Source organism: Podarcis bocagei (genome assembly GCF_964188305.1).
Source record: "Podarcis bocagei genome assembly, chromosome: 2".
Classification (NCBI taxonomy): domain Eukaryota; kingdom Metazoa; phylum Chordata; class Lepidosauria; order Squamata; family Lacertidae; genus Podarcis; species Podarcis bocagei.
The window spans coordinates 33,746,164-33,768,513 of NC_138126.1; the positions used below are offsets into that span (position 1 = coordinate 33,746,164).

The 22,350-nt window shown below is 44.9% G+C and overlaps 1 protein-coding gene across 1 annotated transcript in view; it reads right to left on the bottom strand.

The window, feature by feature from the left end:
• The window catches only part of FRMD4B (FERM domain containing 4B), a 243,446-nt gene extending 232,045 nt beyond the window's left edge, over window positions 1-11,401 (bottom strand). Inside the window, exon 1 of the mRNA XM_081184011.1 lies at window positions 11,241-11,401. The gene's annotated coding sequence lies outside the window, so the exon portion shown is untranslated. The remainder of the gene's footprint in view (window positions 1-11,240) is intronic.
• Window positions 11,402-22,350: the final 10,949 nt, after the last annotated feature.

Consider the following 22,350-nt stretch of genomic DNA (forward strand, 5'->3'; position numbering starts at 1 on the left):
GTCTCGGCGGCCGCCCCCAGTCACCAGTCTAGCTGCCGCATATATATATTTACTCTTTGTAATAGAGTGCCACTGAACTGCAAAACAACAACAACAACAACACCCTACTCAGTGTATTTTTTAAAACAGAGCAATAGTTGGGAAGAAATCCAAAAGTTCCCACTGTATACTACACAATAGATTCATACTTGATTATTCTCAATACGAGAAACCACTTCCCCTTCAAGAAGAAGGCAACAGGCACATTACGCAAATCAAAGCTGGAAAACATTCATTCCCCATTTCCAGGGTTTGCTGTACAGCACTCACGACCACCTCCCACCTCTTCTCCCAAATGCAAGATTTTGCAGAAAAGGAAGCAAATAAAGTTACGAGCATGTTGTGAAAGTGTGTTGCTTGCATCACTTATTTTAAAAGGGCCTGTTGAGAATCTGGCGCATTCATCAACAGCTGGTATTAAGCCAAGAAAGAAAGTGGGTGATGTGCAGAAAGCAAGGTCATATATAGCCAGAAGTGATTTTATAGACAATGGTGCAACATTTAACCACTGCTTTGTAAGAGTGCAAGGATGGGCTAAGGGACAAATTTAAGCATCATTCTAGATGTACACACCACTGAGCTTTCATTAGACAGTAGTTTATGATTCTGCTTATTCTCTGCTCCTATGCCTTTTCAAGTTCTCATTGTACTATATCAGGGATGGGGAATATGTGGCCTTCCAGATGTTGCTGGACAACTCCCATTATTCTTGACCAAGCTCTGGAGCTAATGGGAACTGGACTCCAACAACTTCTGGAGGGCAACAGGTTCTCCACCTCTGGCTATACATGCATCTGCTTTTAATGAGATGTTTTATATTGTTGCTAAGGCCCCTTATGCATCCTAATGGATCAGTATTTCCCAAACTTGGGCCTCCAGTTGTTGTTGGACTACAGTTCCCATCATCCCAAAACCAGTAGTCAGGCATGATGGGAACAGTAGTCCAAAAACAACTGGAGGCCCAAGTTTGGGAAACCTTGTGATGGATGGAAAAACTGTGTATATTGAATTACATTATAAATAAAACAGTTAATAGGTACTATAGATCCTAACATGGAAAAAGGCTTTGCCTCCCTGGTCCCTAATTTGTAAAACGGGATTATCTGGCACAAGTCAGCCTGAAAGGCACCACCTTTGATTCCTCTGGTTTGTAGAAGTTGACAACAGCTACTCTCACCCACAACCATTCCTTTAATTCTACTGTGCAAATCCTTACAATGGAGTCAGTACCTGGAACTACAGATGGGGCGATGAACCCTAGGGCCACATTCTTTCTTGGGGAATTTTCTGAGGGCCATATCTCAGTGGGCGACAGGGCCAGGGGCAAAAGTGAGTGGAGAAATGAATGTAGCACCTACGTTCGTACAGCAATATGAGTTCTGTACATGCCTCTTTCTACTCTCCATCCAGGCCAGCAAGAAACATTGCCAGCCAGGACACATTCCAGCCGGGCAAAAACATTTGAGGAGGATACGGAGAAAGTCATGGGCATGGCTGGGAAGAGAGGGTGTGTCCTGAGGACATTCTTGAGGGCCAGGGAAAGAATATTGAGGGCCATGTTAAAACCGCACAGGTTCTGCATCCTGGACTGTACCATGACTCAAATAAAAAATTGCTCCCTCCCTCCCCACAGCCTCCTGTCAAGAGCATATTTCAGTTTCCAAGCTAGTTCCGAAAACTAGTTATTTCTTCTACCCCATAATCACTAGACCAAAGGCTGGAAGCCTATACCAACACACCTTTCTGAAGCTTTAACTTCAATACTAACCTTGTCTACTGCGAAGTAAATCCTACTGAATTCAATGGGGCTTCCTCCCATGCAAGTGTGGTTAGGATTGAGGCCCCTGGAAACTGAACCATGTCCCTGTTTCCAGAGTCTAACAACCTTGCTTTTCACTAAGCTCTCTCTGATAGTGGGCATATTTGTTCTCAAAGTTCCAATTAGGTTTCCTGAACAAACTGTATATAAAATTAATTTGGACATGACATTCCCTCCTATGAAGCAACTTCTTCTTTTTTAAAGTGTTTTACCGTACAGTAGTAAAATTATGCAAATGATCTCAAAAAATATAAATTAAACAAACTTATCAGTCACCCACTTGGAGATGACTTTTTTGTAATCTTAGTCAATCTGTAACTTCCCTGCCTGCAGTTATAGGGCACCGAGGAAGCAATATTAAAAAATCTCAATTAGGTTGTATTTGGGTGGAGGCCAAGTCTCGCTTTGTCAGAGTACTTGAAGATACATCGTTCCAATTTCCATTTTCATCTCTAGGAAATTAATTTTGTCGCTCCCTTGCACTTGTTTATTTTTTTAAAAATACACAAACAGAATCCCAGGGAAGTAGAGATGCGCAATCTTCTCCACACCCTTCTCCTTTTAAATTAATACTTTATCAGGCATGCCATTTTTATTTTAACCAAACAGATGCAATTTATTTAGTGCCTGTTCCAAACGTCCTGCTTCTCTGGACTTGCAGCATTCACAATTACAACTGAAGCCATGATTGTTAAAGTAGAAGCTCCTTGTCCAGGGGCAAGAGATCACAGATTAGCGCAGGCCGCCAGAAGTTGCTAGACTATAAGGCTCATCATCCTTGACCATTAGCCATGCTGGCTGGTGGGACTCCAACAACATGGGGGGGGGCGGGGAGATGAACCACATTGGCTACCCAGGTTGGCAGATGCCAGAGACAAACAATGAGTGAAATCCTATGCATGTCTTCTTGAAAGAAAGCCCTCAGAATTCACCTCCCAGTGTATGTAGAATGGCAGCCCTATACTGGCTATGGGCAGACACCCTTGCTGTAGTGTTGCAGACAACTGCCAAGAGCATTTTTATCTCATCATGCCCACCCGAAAATATTATTTAGTTATCTACACTCGTTTTAGAAGCTTTACTGATACAGTGGTACCTCGGGTTACATACGCTTCAGGTTACAGACTCCGCTAACCCAGAAATAGTACCTCTGGTTAAGAACTTTGCTTCAGGATGAGAACAGAAATTGTGCTCCGGCGGCACGGCAGCAGCAGGAGGCCCCATTAGCTAAAGCGGTGCTTCAGGTTGAGAACAGTTTCAGGTTAAGAATGTACCTCTGGAACGAATTCAGTACTTAACCCGAGGTACCACTGTAGTATGTGTTCTGTTGATAATATATATACTTACTTTTTAACAGTTTTGTGGATTTAAACTGTTCTATTTATAGTTTTGTGTTAAAGCTATTGTAAATCTGAACAAATAAATGCCTCTAACTCTTTTTAAAAAACTTCTTCTTATCAAATAAGGTAAAGCATGGGTAGGCAAACTAAGGCCCGGGGGCTGAATCCAGCCCAATCACCTTCTCAATCCAGCCCGCGGATGGTCCAGGAATCAGCGTATTTTTACATGAGTAGAATGTGTGCTTTTATTTAAAATGCATCTTTGGGTTATTTGTGGGGCATAGGAATTTGTTCATTATTCCCCCCCAAAAAAAGATATAGTCCGGCCCCCCACAAGGTCTGAGGGACAGTGGACCGGCCCCCTGCTGAAAATGTTTGCTGACCCCTGGGGTGAAGCATACTTTTCATTGCATAATATAGTTCTAGGCTGTTGTCACTTATACGATAGTGAACACCCCCTCCCCATTTACAGTTTTCTTTGTGTACATAAAAAGCACTGGGTTCAACTGATATTTTTGTCACTGGGATATATGGTTTTTGTCCCAGACATTGTTAAAGTATCAGTGGTGGGGGTGGGGTTTTTTTCTTTCTTTCTCAAAATGCCATTAAGTTTTTTGAAACAAAAACAGATCAAGGAAAACAGGCAAGTGCCCTTGGTTATGTACGGGAACCCCACCAACACACTTTCTAATTTGCTTAGGTTAGTAAATTCTCCACAAGAAACGATCTGTGTCAAGTTTCTTTGCTTGGGCTGAAGAAGATTTAAAAATCAATAATATGAAAAACCAGGAAAGGTCAAAAATTATGCTCTGCTAGGTTCTCTGGAGGAGTTTGGCCAACTGCTATATCAGCCCAGCGTAGACAGAGGCGAATTTAGGGGAGGGTGGTTGGCAAAATCATTTATCAGGAGAGAGATCGTATCGGACAATTTCTCTCCTCCTCCTCACAACTTGTAACCGTATTTTATCTGAAGAGATCAAGGAATCATTATGGATGGAGAAGCCACAAAGAAGGGCGGGGGAACACACAAAAAGATAATTGAAACTGCAGCATCTCATTGTGCTTTCAGGTCCCATTCTCAATTGTCATCTTTTTTTCCACAAGCGCTCAGCATTTCAGGGCACTCTTAAGTATTAGCGGTAACTTTTTTCTTTTCTTTTTAAGTTTACGCTTCTGTAAGTCATTCTGTTTAACTCACAAGGTAACTTTTTCAGTAGTAGAAAGCACCTTGGCAATGCAATGCGAGGGGGAGCTGTTTTCTTACTTGCTTGGGTTCCAGCAGAAAGGGGATTTCTGTGACACGTATTAAAACAATGGAAGAAAGTAAACTAGGAAGCATCTTTTGAAGATTCCCATACAGTCATACCTCAGGTTTCAGATGCTTCAGGTGGCGCGTTTTCGGATTGCGCACCGCGCTGAACCCAGAAGTACCAGAATGGGTTACTTCCAGGTTTCAGCACTCCTGCATGTGCAGAAACATTAAATCACACTTTGCGCATGCAAAGAAGCGCTGAATCATGACCCGTGCATGTGCAGACGCAGCGCTGCAGGTTGCGAACGTGCCTCCCGCACGGATCATGTTTGCAACCCCAGCGTCCACTGTATTTTAATCATTCTTAAAGGCCGGTCACGTGTGGTCTGTGAATCACAGAGGATGCAATTCTGCACAGTACTGAGTAGCACACTCCAGACATAAAGCTTGCCATCTCCGTAAAAGATGAAGCCACAATTTTATCCAAATACTTTTTTTGGTTTTTGTTTGTTTTTAAAAAGCTTCAACTAACAAGCTGGTTCTGCTTCTGCTTTCGATTATTTCAAATTACTGGCCTGGCTGATGCTCTGTTTAATTAGCGCCCAGATTGTGTACCCCCGTTTCTCTTTATCAGTTTAAATTAGAACAAAGTGGCAGGGAGCCATTCCATGGGGACTTAAACAAGGTTTGGAAAATGTCTCTCTATTCATCATGCATCTGCCTCGCTCCACTTTTCATCTGCGCACCAAGCTTAATCCTCCTGGCTCAGTTAGGTGAGAGAGGCCAGAGTTGCTGGCCAAATCTCTCATTTGGCCAAAGCCCTCAGCAGGAACCAGCACAAGGAAGGAGGAAGAAGGAAAGAGAAAACACTGGAAGACATTAATATTTTCAGGCAATGGCAGAGAAACGGAAGCATGCCGAATGCAAGGGATCAGCTGGTGATTATGATTATGTGGGCAATTTATATACTGCTTCATATTTCAAGGAAAATCTCTAAGTGGCTTATCGTAGCCTAGAAATAATCACAAACAAAAGTCAATTTCAGAAAAAGAGTCATAAAACACCCACATTTGGAGTGGCACAGATAACAATTAGATATCTGCTTACGCATCAATATATAATGAGACAACTAAAATATGTTCAGTTTGCCAAATGCAACCAGTTTGAAGTTAGTAATAATATTTGCAAATAAATAAGAAAAGGTGAATTTAAGCTTGCAATCCTAGACCCACTTACCTGAGAGCAAGTACCATTGAACTCAATGGGACTTAGTTCTGAGCAGACATGTGGAGGATTACACTGTAAGGCTGCAGTCCTAAACACACTTACAAGGGAGTAAGTCCTGTTGGACACAATGGAACTTACTTCTGAGTATACATGCACAGGATTGCACTATAAATCTACTGGTTCATAACAAGATTGGGAGCTTCCACACTGGAATTTACTGTGTCTTTGAAGCCCTTCTCATTTAATTTGTGTAGTTCACATGTTACTCTCAAACAACACCAATCTTGATGCATGTCCCCTGTAAATCTGGGTTTATCTAATACAGGCAAAATCGGATAAACTGAGGAATTCTGCCCCCCCCCCTTAAATCGATCAGATTTGCACAAAACCAGAAAACTGCACAAGCAAATTTAAAATTGCCTGCCACTTCTCGGGTGGGTAATTTAGAACAAACAAACAAACAAGCTGGGTGTGCAGCCATTGGTGTGCAATATGTGCATGCCCTTTTGGTACCTAATTACCATAATAGAATAAACCAATTAGAAGGCCAGGACGATCACAATGGAGCACCTGCTGGTGTGAATGGGAAAGACCAAAGTTGCTCTTCATAAACAAATTCTAATATATGTGGGAGTGGACAACTCTGGTATAATGTGATTGGTGGGGAAATGGATGAACAGCTAAATACTGCTGAAATGTGGATAAGCCCTAACTCTGTGGCTCTGACTGTATCCTAGGCTCACCTTCTACATTTGTAAATAAATTCAAATATTACAATATGAAACAAGCTTCATGTAACCTCTTTCCGAAGAAAACTGAACCCTGCACCCCTAAAACATTCCATTGCTCAGAAGTGGGGCATGCAAGCCTAACAGAATTATGGTGTCATAAATTGAAATATATTGTTTCTGGCAACTTTGAAATTATTAGTTGTGTGAAGATATCTGGTTTGCTTGCCATTCTTTTTAAAACATACCGTATTTTTCGCCCTATAAGACGCACTTTTTCCCCTCCAAAAATGAAGGGGAAATGTGTGTGCGTCTTATGGGGCGAATGCAGGCTTTCGCTGAAGCCTGGAGAGCGAGGGGGGTCGGTATGCACCGACCCCTCTCGCTCTCCAGGCTTCAGGAAGCTATCCGCTAGCTGTGGAACACCCAGCTCTCCCAGGGCTAGCGGAGAGCTTGCCTGCACCCAGAAGCTTGGGGCGCGCTGAGCTCCGCACGCCCCAAGCTTCGGGATTAGCGCAGTGCTCCGCTAGCCCTGGGAGAGCCGAATGGCTCTCCCACGGCTAGCGGAGACCTTACCTGCACCCAGAAGCTTGGGGCGCGCTGAGCTCCGCACGCCCCAAGCTTTGGGATTAGCGCAGCTGTCCGCTAGCCCTGGGAGAGCCGCGCAGCTCTCCCAGGGCTAGCGGACTGCTTGCCGGCACCCAGAAGCTTGGGGCGCGGTGAGCTCCGCACGCCCCAAGCTTCGGGATTAGCGCAGCGCACCTGGGGGGAAAATAAAAATTGTTTTCCTTTATTTCCCCCCCAAAAAACTAGGTGCGTCTTATGGGCCGGTGCGTCTTATGGGGCGAAAAATACGGTATATATATATTATTGTTATTGTTTTGTTATTTGCCACTCTGACTCCAACCAAAAATCCAATTAAAATTTGGCTCCAATGAAATACTCAATTAACAAAAATCTGTAAGCCCCTTTTACAGGTCTCTCTCTTGGACTCAAATGCCACTTTTATATATACAGGAATCCATATACAAATTACATTTCAGTTAAACTAGTCACAGAACGAGTGGCAATGATGATTTCCTAATTTGAAACACACCACTGTGAACTTGGAAACCATTTGGGAAAGTGGTTGTGAGGCAAATTTTACCTCAGGTCCATGCCTGAACAGAAATCCAAGGAAATGGAGGAATGGGGGGGGTTGGGGGACACACAACCACCTCACTGTTTGGCAAGATGCTACAACCACCAGCTTACCAAGTGCTCAGTAAACACCCCATCAAGTTGTGAAGGGGTTATGGTATTTCACCATAGTGGCTGTATTCATCATAGTTTCTTTCCTCACACATTTGTCTGAATAGGGCTAGTGTAGCAGTCAGAGTGCTGAACTGGGACCTAGGTTGACATCTCTGTTGGCCATGAAACTCAGTGGGGAAACTTGATGTGGTTACTAGTTCTCAGCCAAACCTACATCATCATCATCATCATCATCATCATCATCATTTTACTTATACCCCATCCATCTAACTGGGTTTCCCCAGCCACTCTGGACAGCTTCCAGCAGAATACAGAAACACAATGAAACGTCAAACGTTAATAACTTCCTGGTACAGGGCTTGCCTTCAAATGTCTTCTAAAAGTTATATGGTTGTTTATCTCCTTGACATCTGATGGGAGGATTTTCAGAGGGTGGGCACCATTACCGAGAAGGCCCTCTGCCTGGTTCCCTGTAACCTCACTTGTCGCAGTGAGGGAACTGCCAGAAGGCCCTCAGAAGAGGACCTCAGTGTCATAGGCTTGTTGTAAGGATATATATTAAAGGTTGTTAAACAGGTTTAAATGTGAAGGGTGTGTAATTTGGGGTGAGCAGCTGTGGAATGCAATACTGAAGCATGATATGACCACACTTGTGATTAGGAGAGATAGCACAGAAAAGCCAAAAGAGGGGAAATGGACACAGAAAACAACGCAGGAAGAGGGACTATTGTAGGAAACTGAGGGAGGAAACGAACAAAGGAAAGGCAGTGCGACAAACACCACAAAAAGGCCAGCCAGATCAGAACTTCAGTAAAGTCAGGATCTCAAGTTGGTAGGTTTTATTTTTTTGATCTGCTCAGCATCTGCAAAGCTGTAATAGAGAAACAGCATGCGAGCATTTGCACATCAGCAGAGCAGCACAGTTGGGCTTTAGCTTCCTTAGGGGAAAAGGTGGAAAACGTTGCTGTCAGAGGACTACTACAGCTGTCTACTCGTTGTGTTTCATAGCGCTTACTGCCTGTGCTGGACAGGGTGTGTGCATGCGTGTGTGCGTAAACTTTCCTTGCACCACATGTTTATAGTCACTCACTTGTTACACATTAAGCAAGCACGATGTGTGTACTCCTGACTAAGTTGGTTATCAAGTACTTTTTAAAAATCAACATTCTTGTGCAGCACCATCTCCACATACAGTCACAAGTATGTCCCAGTATGAGACTTACTCCCAAGTAAGTGTCGGTAGTATTTGAGTGTAATGCTGCACGCTTGCATACGCCTGGAAGTAAACTGAATTGAGTTCAATGAGGCTAACCTAATAGACATTGCACTGATAGGGAGTCTTTCATCACAGAGCGTTTAACATCTAAGTAAACCCGCATACGTGTGTGTAGGTTGTCAGTTTCTCTACACTCTGTAGGGCACCTGTGGCCCTCCCAATGTTGCTGGACTATAACCCCTATTGTTCCTGACCCCTGGCTATGATGACTGGGGCTGATGGAAGTTGGAGCCACAGATCCCCATACCTGCTGTACAAGCTGCAGAAAAGGGAGGTGGTCGGCTGCCTGATCGTTATATCTTTCACTTTTTATTAGGCTTCAAGTAGAAATGTTTTTTGAAGTTTTTTCAGGCTTAAATACTCCTTATTATACAACTTTTTCAGAACTTCATATGATGTGCATAACGCCAAATATAATTCTGTCATTTTTTAAAAAAGAATGCTTGAATTTTCTGACCACAACTTAGCTTACACACTACTATAATTATTTATTAAGTTTAATCTTAAAAAAACCGCTTCACATTGTGAGTGTAATTCAAGTGTAATTAACCATTTTGATTATTCATCTTTTAAAAAATGAATTGTTTTTCATACAAACATTAGTAACAGGTGTGGGGAATTGTTGCCCGACAACCCCCAGGGGGCACCACATTAGCTACACCTGGTTAGTACAGATCGCAAGTGCCAAGCACCTTCCTAAAAAGTGGCATTCTCCTTTCTATCACACACAGAAAGGATGTCTCTCCTAAGATTATGCCTATCACTGAAACCACATGGGCGCATCATCCAGAGAATAAAGTATGTGTCTGCCTTCAGAAATATATTTTCCCAACTGCAAATTTAAAATGGATAGATTAGTCCATTACTCCACTGAAACTCATATAATCCACCCACCCATCAAAATCTCTTTAAAACACACACTCCAGTTTTTTTCTTTCTTTCTGGCCTTTAATCTTGCCCAGCAAAATGAAACCCCAATGGGAAGCCACAGCAGCATTACAGGCACTTGTGAGCTCAGAGCAAAAATACCAGCAGCCTCTCTGGGCATTTCCTACTCCTGATAAGAGAGAGCTTAAGTCCCACAGATAAGAGAATGTTCTTGGAAATTTAACCCTGAAGAGCTTCTCCCCCTCTCTCTCATCCCTTTTACAAGTTCCCGCCGCCCCCATAACAAATCAGATGAATGCTGGAAAGCTTGGAACTCTTGGAATGGGAGAAGCCTCTACTCTTCCAGAGCCCAGATTTGCACCCAGAGAGCTGTCAAGGGAGTTCCTCTCTTCCTGCCTTCTTTGGACAGGAGCATCCAGCCAGAGGAGTCTCTGAAAGCAGTGCCAATGTCTGTCTGTGTGCATGAGAGACAGAGAGACACCTGAATCTGCAACCCTCTTTGGACTCTTGTATTATCATAACACACCGCTTGTGGGTTGAGCAACTGATAGCTTGAGGAGATTCCCTTCTAAGCATCGCATCTGTCCTCACTCACCCCTCCCTGCCCCCACCCCTCCATCCCAAACCAAAGAATCCTGCTGGTCTGAACAAGTTGCCTCTACGCTTAAGTGCTCCTTCAATCCCAGCCTCGGGGCTCGAGTCCACACGCAGCTAAGTACCGTAACTCCTTTGCTGCTCAATGAAACATCCCATCTCTCGCTCGCTCTCCAGTCACTCTTCACAGAAACCTCAGAAGAACAAAGCACATGGGTTGTGTGCTTTGGTTGTTGGGGTTTTTTGCACGTTGCCAATCAAAAAAGGAGGGAAGGAGAGCTTTCACAAATCCAAAAGGAAAAAGGAGGAGGAGGGGAGAGAGAGAGAGAGAGAGAGAAAGGCAGGGAGGGGAAGCCACAGATAATATGATAATCCACACGCCCAAACTTCCAGCCGGGCTCGAGTGTAGCCTCGGGGTGCCCGCAGCCAGACACCCTGCCCTAGTCTCTGAGCTTTGTTCCTGGGAACACCCAGACGCGGGGGAAACAGCCCGGAGGATTAGCTTTCGCTGGCAGCCAGGCAGGGAGGGAGAAAAACAAGCCGGCGAGCGAGGGAGCCTTCCTGCACCAACGCCGCCCTCCTGGCGCTGCTGGGCGTGAGCGCAGCCGAGGAAGCGTCGAGCGGGCAGCTTGTTGCGACTGACAATGGCTATTACTGGGGCTCCCGGCTTCCTGCTGCTGCTGCTGCTCCTCTCTCTGTCTCTCTCCGCTGCAGATGGAGAGAGCGCACAAGGCACCCCATCCCTCTCCATACGCGCGGAGGGGTGCGCATCCAAAGACGAGACAACAATGCGTCCCTCTCGCAGCGGGGGAAACGCGCCTACCTTTGCGCTCTGGTCGCGGCTGCTCCTGCGGGCAAGAGACGCCTCTGTCCCCGCTGCAGGAGCAAGAACTCCGCCGGCGCCGCTGAGTTTCGCTTCCCTTCGGAGCAGCACGTGAGAAAGCGGGCTGCTCCGGCCGCCGAAAGCCTCTCCCGCAGCCTGGCCGCGCTGCTTTCCCGGGCGCTTCGCCTCTGCCGCGGGCCACCCTCTCGCCTCGCTCGGCCGCTGCTGCGCCTCTGCCCAGGCAGCGCGGATGCTGCTCCTGCACGCTCGGCGGAGATGGCACAGCCCTGCGCCAGAGAGGGAAGGAAGGAGGGAGGGAGCGAGGGAAGGAGGGAGGGAGGGCTCTAGCGGCCGGGAAAGGGTCCCGCACGGCGCTCGCCGCCTGGCAGAAAGCAACGCCGCCCAGGGAATAGGCAAAGAGGCTCCCCGAGGCTCGCCAGGGAGGAGCAGCCCCACCCTCCTGCGCCCTCGCCTGGAAAGGCGAGTCTCGCCCACGTGCCAGTTGCGGGCTTGAGCGAGGACTTGGACCGCCCGGAAGAAGCGCTGCGCTCAGACAACTTTCCGGCGGCCTCCGGTGATACTTTTCAGTGGGATCGGGTCACACACGTGAAGGCAGGTGGTAGTCAGCGTGGTCGCCTGCCATCACCCCCAGACCCATAATGCAATATGGTGCAACCACCGCGCAGACCTTGTTGGACTACAACTCCCAAAAAATATATATATACACAAAGTACCAAATGTGGTGGCAGTGATAATCATACAACAAAACAATACCACCACAAACTGGCTTATAAGTATAAAACCAAATTTACTAGAATAATAGCTAGGATAGAGATAGGCTATAACCATTCAAACAACAAACATACTAAGGTGCCATGTGCAAGACAAAGCCTGGAGATACTGTAAAAATGGAGTGGATAAATGTACAACTCTATCTTAACAAGTTACCATGTACAGTAAACGTTATACAGACTGGATAAATGAACCGTTCAACAAGTAGCGTAAGTCCAACCATGGAAAGGCAACCCTGTGCCGCCACAATGGCAAGAGTAGCACACTGGAGAATATGAAAAAGTTTTTCAAAGCTTGAACTGGATGAGATGTTCTTCACTGGGCCTGAGTTGGAAACACAAAGCCATGTACATGGATCAATCACGGGAAGGCAAAACAAAGCCATCACCCTGGTGAGAATAACGCAAGTAGGCAAAAGGAGACCTGTTCTCGGGATATATTACAGGTTTCGCTAAATGCTTCATCAGTCCGTAAAGCTGCATGATACAAAATAGCACTCCAATTACAATGTGTGGTAAATATCAGTCTATTACTATACCTTACCCAATCATACAAAACAGCTTGCTCAGAATAAAGAAGGTATTCACAAGCACAGCTATTGGTCAGACTCATAACAAACAGTTAAATACAATACAGTGGTATCTTGGGTTACATACACTTCAGGTTACATATGCTTCATGTTACAGACTCCACTAACCCAGAAATATTACCTCGGGTTAAGAACTTTGCTTCAGGATGAGAACAGAACTCATGCTCCAGCGGCGTGGCAGCAGCAGGAGGCCCCATTAGCTAAAGTGGTGCTTCAGGTTAAGAACAGTTTCAGGTTAAGAACGGACCTCCAGAACGAATTAAGTACTTAACCCGAGGTACCACTGTACAAGTGTATAGAATCAATCATCACATGATTACATGGTTAAAGGTGCAGCATCACTTTTCTGTTACAACCAAACAACAGTATACAAATTAACTCATACATAGCATCCCAGATCGAATTCAGTATTCAAACCCTTTGGATACGAGGTTCCTAATTGAAATATTAGTTTATACTCCTTTTGTAACAAGGCTCTTCGTATACCTACAGTTCTACAAGGTTGTTTTTTGAAGGTCCACAAGATAAAAAAACCTCAGATCATTCTCTGTATGGGCTGCTTGCTGGAAATGCTGGACTAATGGGGCATCTAGACATACAGTCATACATCAGGTTGAATGTGCTTCAGGTTGAGCGTTTTCAAGTTGCACTCCGCGGCAACCCGGAAGTAATGGAGCGCATTACTTCCGGGTTTCGCCGCTCGCACATGCACAGACGCTCAAAATGACATCACGCGCATGCGCGGAAGTGGCAAATCGCGACCCGTGCACGGGCAGACACGCAGTCGTGTCTTACGTTCTATTCAGGATGCTAATGGGGCTCTGGAACGGATCCCATTCGCATCCCGAGGTACCACTGTATATTACGTATTTTGGACCTATGCTCAGAAATTCTGGTCCTAATTACACGAGTGGTACTGCCTACATATAACAGGTCACAAGCGCAGCGGAGGCAATATACACAGTTTTTAGTAGAACAATTTGTGAACTGTTGCAAGACAATCTTTTGTCCATTCATTGTATTAGTGAATGATTTTACGGACAACGCAAATCTGCAACGTGTGCAGTGACCACATCTATAATGCCCTTTCACCAATATATGAGGATCCTCACTATGATATTCTAATAAATCAGTGTGGGTAAGAACATCTCTAAATGATCTAGTCTGCCTTTTGCCTAAAATTGGCAAATTTTCACAACCTGGAATATGGGAGATGACATGCCAATGTTGTCCAATAACTCTTTCAATAGAGGAGGATAAACAATTGTACTCTACAGAACCAAAAATCCTGTTCTGTTCATTCTTGGGTTTCAATACCAACAAACCCTGTCTGGAAGTTCTTTTAGCCCTATCAAGGGCTGTTTGAATTATAGTCTGTGGATAGCCTCTATCTCTTAATGAAGAGGAAAGAGATGCAGCATTTTTTAAAAAATCGGATTCAAAAGAGTTTCCTGCAGCCAATCAGAAGCCACACTTTGGTTTCTGAATGTTTTGGAAGTCAAACGGAATCTTTTCCGTTTCCAACTATACTTATTTGTATGAATAAACTTTCAGAAGGAAATCAGCCATATATATATATAAGGTTTTAAGAGGGTGGGGGTTGTCCCGGTGCCAAAGACCAGGGTCTTGGAAACTAGGAATCATCCCCACACAACTGCTACTTCAGACAGTCACTCAATAGCCAGTACAATATATAGAGCTTCAAAGCGGGTGGGGGGAGGTAGGAGGACCCTTATTGAAATCCACAATAGCATCCTCCGGCTCCTCCCAATTTATCCCCCCTCCCAGTAGCCTTCAACAGTAGCAAATGGGGTCTTCTGCTCCATCCCCTAATAATTTAAGTATTGACTATGTTGCTTAGATGCTGTAATGTGGAATGGAGGAGGAGGGGCAGGGGAGGATATAATCTGAATGGGGCTCCATGGAGATACTTGGGTTTATTCCTATTTTGAGTCAACCTTTTCCAGAAAATGGCCATCATCACACCCATGGCAGCATTGTTTGGAGGTACATTGGAACCGTGGTTCTCGAACTTAATCCATTCGAACTCCCGAAATGTTCGAAAACCAAGGCGTGGCTTCCGATTGGCGCAGGCGCCCCGGAAACAATAGCCGACAGCCACGTTGGACGTTCGGCTCCTGAAAAATGTTTGAAAATCGGATCACTTACTTCTGGGTTTTCCTATTTGTTCGTCAACTAAGCCGTTCGAGAACCAAGGTTCCACTGTACTGAATCAGAGGCTGGAGAGCCACCTGCCAGAGACTCTCCTTCAAGTATCCAGATCCTCCTTACATTCAGCAGCATGTCATGTGGGGGGGCAGTGGCAATGGAACACTGAGCTGTATCAGGGCAGTGGTGATGTGTGAGCCATTCATCGTCTTAAAATAAAGGTAAAGGTAAAGGGACCCCTGACCATTAAGTCCAGTTGTGACCGACTCTGGGCTTGTGGCGTTCATCTCGCTTTATTGGCCGAGGGAGCCGGTTTACAGCTTCCAGGTCATGTGGCCAGCATGACTAAGCCGCTTCTGGCGAACCAGAGCAGTGCACGGAAATGCCATTTACCTTCCCGCCGGAGCGGTACCTATTTATCTACTTGCACTCTGACGTGCTTTTGAACTGCTAGGTTGGCAGGAGCAGGGACTGAGCAACGGGAGCTCACCCCGTCGCGGGGATTCGAACCGCTGACCTTCTGATTGGCAAGTCCTAGGCTCTGTGGTTTAACCCACAGCGCCACCCGCATTCCTAATCTTAAAATATATGGCATTAAAAAATGGAAGCTGTTGTGGGACTGGCAAAGACTTGCATATGGGGCCAACTAATCATAGTTTTAGTCTGTTGTCCTGGGTGGGGGTGGGGGGAGATGGAAGGTCTTCCCATATTAACTTCAATTCCAAACTAGTAATCTAGGCAGAGAAAACCCAGAGCAGAGTGCCTTGGTTTTGCATTACTCCTTTCCTTTGGCACGGATAACCACATTTGGCACATATTCCAATGGTATATACACGCTGGCATCCATTTGCCTTCCACAAATAATCTTCAATCAAAGTCAAAGGAGTAAGTGCCTTCTCTAAATGGCTTCTAAAGGTCAGCCAAAATTTATAGCTGCTGAGATAAATACTCTTTATCTATTCCACTGCTATATTATTATCAAATTTTAAAAGGGCTCTGTGAAAATATTTCTGGCATGGTCGGCCATATTTGAAGGAGATTTAGAGAGCTGTAATGTACAAAACGCCAAAATTATTTCTGCACAAAGCTTAATCTCTCTTGCCATTCTCACCAGTAACCTGAAGCTGCAAATCTCTACAGAGGTATTCAGAAGTTCCCCATTGAATAAATTGGGACTGCTGCCAAATCATAAGCAAGCATAGGATTGGGCTGACAGCGATTCAATGGAGCACAGTGTTAATATTTTAGCTGGAAATGAAGCTGGTAATTTTCTTCTCTGGATATGAGAAAACTAGGGGCTGTGCCCCTGCTCGTTCTGCTCACCCACCCACCCACAGCCATTTCCCCACCCCACATTAACCCCTAGAGCGGATGACACACAGTTCTCTATTTCCATTCCGTCAGAATCAGGAGAAGCTGGGAAGGTAGATCAGTGTCTGGAAGCAGTGACAAGATGAATGGGAGCCAATAAATTGAGGCTGATAAGACCAAAGTGTTGTGGGTGTGTTCAGGAATTAGATGTACGGCCTGTTCTGGGAGGCGTCTCACCCCCCCCCCCAGGAAAAGGTTTGTACAGTGGTACTTCGGGTTACATACTTAATTCGTTCCAGAGGTCCGTTCTTAACCTGAAACTGTTCTTAACCTGAAGCACCACTTTAGCTAATGGGGCCTCCTGCTGCTGCCATGACGCCGGAGCACGATTTCTGTTCTCATCCTGAAGCAAAGTTCTTAACCTGAAGCAATATTTCTGGGTTAGCGGAGTCTGTAATCTGAAGCATATGTAACCTGAGGTACCACTGTAATTTGAGAGAACTTTGTGAGGTTTGTAATTTGTGAGCGGATTCCAGCTTTCCACTGGAGTCTCAAGTGGCTTCAAGGAGTGCTTAAGCCCAGCTTAGGTTGCTTCACCAGATGTGGCCATTCCTGGGTCAAGACAGCTTGGCCTCAGTTGCTCATGATCTGGTGACCTCTCACCTGGTCTACAGTAATGCGCTCTTCATGGGGCTGCCCTTGAACATGATCCAGATGTTGTAACCAGTGCAGAATGTGGCTGCAAGGTGGATAAGGGGGACAGCCCAATGCGATCATGTGTCATCAGTCGTGAGAGCATTGCACTGGCTGCCAGTGAGCTACTTGGCTCAATTCAAGGGAGCAGTACTATCATACAAGGCCCTAAGTGACTGGGGACCCAAGTACCTAAACGAGTGCTTTCCCCAGTATCAACCATCTCGGGCCCCACAATTGGCAGGGTTATTGCCTAGCTGCCATTGTCTCATGAGAAGGCCTTATCGGTGGTGGCTCCCCATTTGTGGCATGCTTTTTTTTGAAAAAGAAAAATCACACGTGCGCACACACAAAATGTCTGTAGATTTTCACCCCTGCCCCACCTAGGCAAAACAATATTTTTGGCAAATCAAATGCCATGTGGATAAAGAACCTTATACACAGTGTTTATTTTATTTTATTTTTAAAGGGAAATGTGTGTGTGTTTCTTTCACTCCTGATCCTAAGACACGTTTATAAGAGAAGGGAACTTTCAGATGGAGCGCTTGTTCAGAAAATGTGTTTAAACCATTAACTCTTACCACATCAAAGGTTTCTTTGGAACATCCAAGGGAAGTCTCTTTGTTATAAAGTAACAAATAAATTAATCATAAATTGGCTAATACAATGCAGCATAAACATAAAATTGTAAGTACATTGAAGCCAGTATCTTAATATATTCAGACTCCTAGTCTAAAGAAATAAGAGACCCTAGGCTAAAAGGAAACAAAGCAGGAGAGCATAACTTGGTTTATGAACTCTGAACACAGGGCTCCAAACCCCGCTTCAAGCATTCGGCAGCCATCTTCCTTTCCTATGTATATCGGGATAGGAGCAAAGTTATACCTTTCTCAGCTTTTAATTAGTGAGATCCTGCATTTGAATGAAGGGAAGGAGTTCAGGATCCAAGGTTAGGACTGGGATTTTTAAGACTGTGAGAGTTAAGCTCTCCCCTCCTAATCCAACAGGCAATAGAGACCTTACCAATTCCTTGATCTGATGTTCCACAAAACATTCAAGCTGTTTCTTTGAGAGCAATGTAAAGGTGTAAAGAGACTTTGATTTGTGTGCCTATTTGTTGGCATCTGTCTGTCTCAAGAGACAATGGAGAATGTGTCCAAGGGTGAAGAAAAACCAATGTGTTTGCAGCTCCGAAGAGACGTTCCTGGGGTACAAGCCTGGGTAGTGTGTATTTGATATCCCACTTTATCACTACCCTAAGGAGTCTCAAAGCGGCTATCAATCTCCTTTCCCTTCCTCCCCCACAACAAACACTCTGTGAGGTGAGTGAGGCTGAGAGACTTCAGAGAATTGTGACTAGCTGCATGTGGAGGAGCAGGGAATTGAACCCCGTTCACAATATTACGAGTGCACCGCTCTTAACCACTACACCACACTGCCTCTGTATGGAGGTCCTGGGCTGCCCAGATGACAAGACCCCCCTCTCGGCTTCACTGATGTGGTCCAAAGAAAAGCAGAGTAAGACATTTGGCACCAGCTTGGCTGCAGGAGTTGTTGGAAGAAGGTGTACAAGACGCCACCCAACCATCTAAGGGACTCCATGATGGATTTGTGTTGGGAAACTGCCAGGGAGATATAGTCCATCATGGCCCCAAGCCGGCTGCCGGACGTCCATCGATCTCCCGTAGTCACGCAGATCCAGCAATTAGCAACATGAAACCTCAGAAATAGACTGCCACATTCCAGGGCTCGTGCACACTCTTTATCAGCAGAAAACACAGCCAGAAAGCTGCACCGCAGAAGAGCATATTTACAGACTTTATTTAGCGTTGAACAGAACAAAGAAAAACATGACCGTTCTGAGTCAGTGTCTCCGACCGACTGCCGAAATCGAAAGGAATAGCAAACATAAACATCCTGTGAATAGGACATGCGCAGACTCTGTGACACACAAAGCCTGCTCCCTTTTAAGGTGGAACGGAAATATCCTAACAGGTTTTACTCCATAGTCTTTAATTCTCCTGAAGATATCCACAAGGCAGCAGAGGTTTAGGATCAGAGTTTTCCTTCTCCTAGATGGACTACCTTCCCAGGTTGATGAACTCCATCTGCCCTTCATCTCCCTCTACAGCAAGTGCAGAAACCAGCTTCTTGACCATTGGACCCACTATTGGTCTTATCCACTCAATCTACAGGATTGTAGGACGCAGATGTAAGAAATCTGCAGATGTAAGAAATATATAGGGTCATACTATCACATGTGGTGGACCTGCGTAGTTATCGGTGAATTTTGGAATAATATCTACAACGAATTCAAGAAATTATTCAAACTTACCTTTAAAAAAAAGACCAGAGATTTTTCTATTAGGTATATTACCAACATTTTTTAAAAAAAAATATAAGACCATTGTTCATGTATGCAACTACAGCAGCTAGAATACCTGTGGCGAGAAACTGGAAAAGTGAAACAACACCAATGATTGCAGAGTGGCAGGCACTTGTGACAGAGTACTTGCAACTAGCAAAACTGATGGGAAGAGTTAAAGGAGCTTTAAATCAGAAAGTAGATGGAGAATATTTAAGGAATATTTAAGACTATACTGTAGAAACAATACCATACTAGCAGAACTTGAATGATACTTGTAAGTAAAAAAAAATATGTAATAAATATTTTGTCGGATTATATGAAAAAAATATGATATAGAATAGAATCATAGAATCATAGAGTTGGAAGAGACCACAAGGGCCATCGAGTCCAACCCCCTGCCAAGCAGGAAACACAAAGCTGTGCGAGAAAACAATGACAGCATAAACAGTGTAATGAGAACGATTGGCTGCCACATTCTGGATTAGTTGCACATCTTCCAGATGTGCATGCAAAATGAGAGAATGTGCAGAAGGGGGCATCAACAGATGCCTTTGAAATATGCAAGTCAGTATTTGTTCCCCAGGATTATCACCATGCCTATGTGAGGTGAATAGCGCAAATTCCTACATTTGGGACAAACAAGTTTAATCTTACCAATTCCAAGTTGTCATAAATTAAGCCTAAACAGGCATCCGTGTTTGTCTGGAGGCAAATACAACCCTGAGGGAACAGATAAACAGGTTTCCCTGGTAGCCAAATCGTTTATCAACGGATCCTCCTTGCTATCTCTGGAGTCAGGAAGTCTGAAGTGGCACCCTATGTCATAAACACAGTAAATGTTGCAGAGGGCCTGATTTTTTATATTATAACACAAACAAGACTGATGCCCTGATCTATTAAAACAAACCAGAGAAAAGTCAGGGCAAGAGCAATTCCAAATCAGAGTGTGACCCTGTGCACTGACCTCAAGTCCACTGATATTCATGGGACTTAACACCCAAGTAAGTGCATAGTAGGGGCGCAGGTGGTGCTGTGGGTTAAACCACAGAGCCTAGGACTTGCCGATCAGAAGGTCGGCGGTTCAAATCCCCGTGACAGGGTGAGCTCCCGTTGCTCGGTCCCTGCTCCTGCCAACCTAGCAGTTCGAAAGCAGGTTAAAGTGCAAGTAGATAAATAGGTACCGCTTTATAGCGGGAAGGTAAACAGCGTTTCTGTGCGCTGCTCTGGTTCGCCAGAAGCAGCTTAGTCATGCTGGCCACATGACCTGTCTGCGGACAAACACCGGCTCCCTCGGCCAATAAAGCGAGATGTGCCACAACCCCAGAGTCGGTCCCTTTACCTTTACCTTTGGTGGTGCTGTTGTTTAGTCGTTTAGTCGTGTCCGACTCTTCATGACCCCATGGACCAGAGCACACCAGGCACTCCTGGCTTCCACTGCCTCCCGCAGTTTGATCAAACTCATGCTGGTAGCTTCAAGAACACCATCCAACCATCTCATCCTTTGTCATCCCCTTCTCCCTGTGCCCTCCATCTTACCCAACATCAGGGTCTTTTCCAGGGAGTCTTCTCTTCTCATGAGGTGGCCAAAGTATTGGAGCCTCAGCTTCACGATCTGTCCTTCCAGTGAGCATTCAGGGCTGATTTCCTTAAGAATGGATACGTTTGATCTTCTTGCAGTCCATGGGACTCTCAAGAGTCTCCTCCAGCACCACAATTCGAAAGCATCAATTCTTCGGCGATCAGCCTTCTTTATGGTCCAGCTCTCACTTCCATACATCACTACTGGGAAAACCATAGCTTTAACCATACGGACCTTTGTTGGCAAGGTGATGTCTCTACTTTTTAAGATGCTGTCTAGGTTTGTCATTGCTTTTCTCCCAAGAAGCAGGCGTCTTTTAATTTCGTGACTGCTGTCACCATCTGCAGTGATCATGGAGCCCAAGAAAGTAAAATGTCTTACTGCCTTCATTTCTTCCTCTTCTATTTGCCAGGAGGTGATGGGACCAGTGACCATGATCTTCGTTTTTTTGATGTTGAGCTTCAGACCATATTTTGCACTCTCTTCTTTCACCCTCAATAAAAGGTTCTTTAATTCTCCCTCACTTTCTGCCATGAAGGTTGTGTCATCTGCATATCTGAGGTTGTTGATATTTCTTCCGGCAATCTTAATTCTGGTTTCGGATTCATCCAGCCCAGCCTTTCACATGATGAATTCTGCATATAAGTTAAATAAGCAGGGAGACAATATACAGCCTTGTCGTACTCCTTTCCCAATTTTGAACCAATCAGTTGTTCCATATCCAGTTCTAACTGTAGCTTCTTGTCCCACATAGAGATTTCGCAGGAGACAGATGAGGTGATCAGGTACTCCCATTTCTTTAAGAACTTTCCATAGTTTGCTGTGGTCGACACAGTCAAAGGCTTTTGCATTGTCAATGAAGCAGAAGTAGATGTCTTTCTGGAACTCTCTAGCTTTCTCCATAATCCAGCGCATGTTTGCAATTTGGTCTCTGGTTCCTCTGCCTCTTCTAAGTCCAGCTTGCACTTCTGGGAGTTCTCGGTCCACATACTGCTTGAGCCTTCCTTGTAGAATTTTAAGCATAACCTTGCTAGCGTGTGAAATGAGTGCAATTGTGCGGTAGTTGGAGCATTCTTTGGCACTGCCCTTCTTTGGGATTGGGATGCAGACTGATCTTCTCCAATCCTCTGGCCACTGCTGAGTTTTCCAGAGTTAAGTGTAACTATGTATGTTCTTAAGTTTCCTTTTAGATTCTATTGTTGGGAATTTGAAACACAAAGATCCGCCCCCTTTATAGAAGCACTTTGTCCTGGGGCTGTCTTTTAGACATATCCCTCACAAAGCAGCTTACATAAAATAATCACAAAGTACAAAAGAACAATACTAAAAACCGTTCCATTCACAAACAAAAGGAAATGCAGCCCAAAGCCCCAATACATAACTCAGGTGCATTATATAAAGAAAGAAACCTAGAAATACCTTAAAACCAATATCAGACCAGCAACACTATATATATATAGAGAGAGAGAGAGAGAGAGAGAGGTTCTGAAAGCTCAATGGACTCTGGAATGCCTGCCTTGTGGGGGCCTTTTCACAAAGACATCTTGCCATTTACTGTGTTAGTTTTACTGGTTATCATGCTGGTGCTTCTGTTCTGGTTTCTAACCCT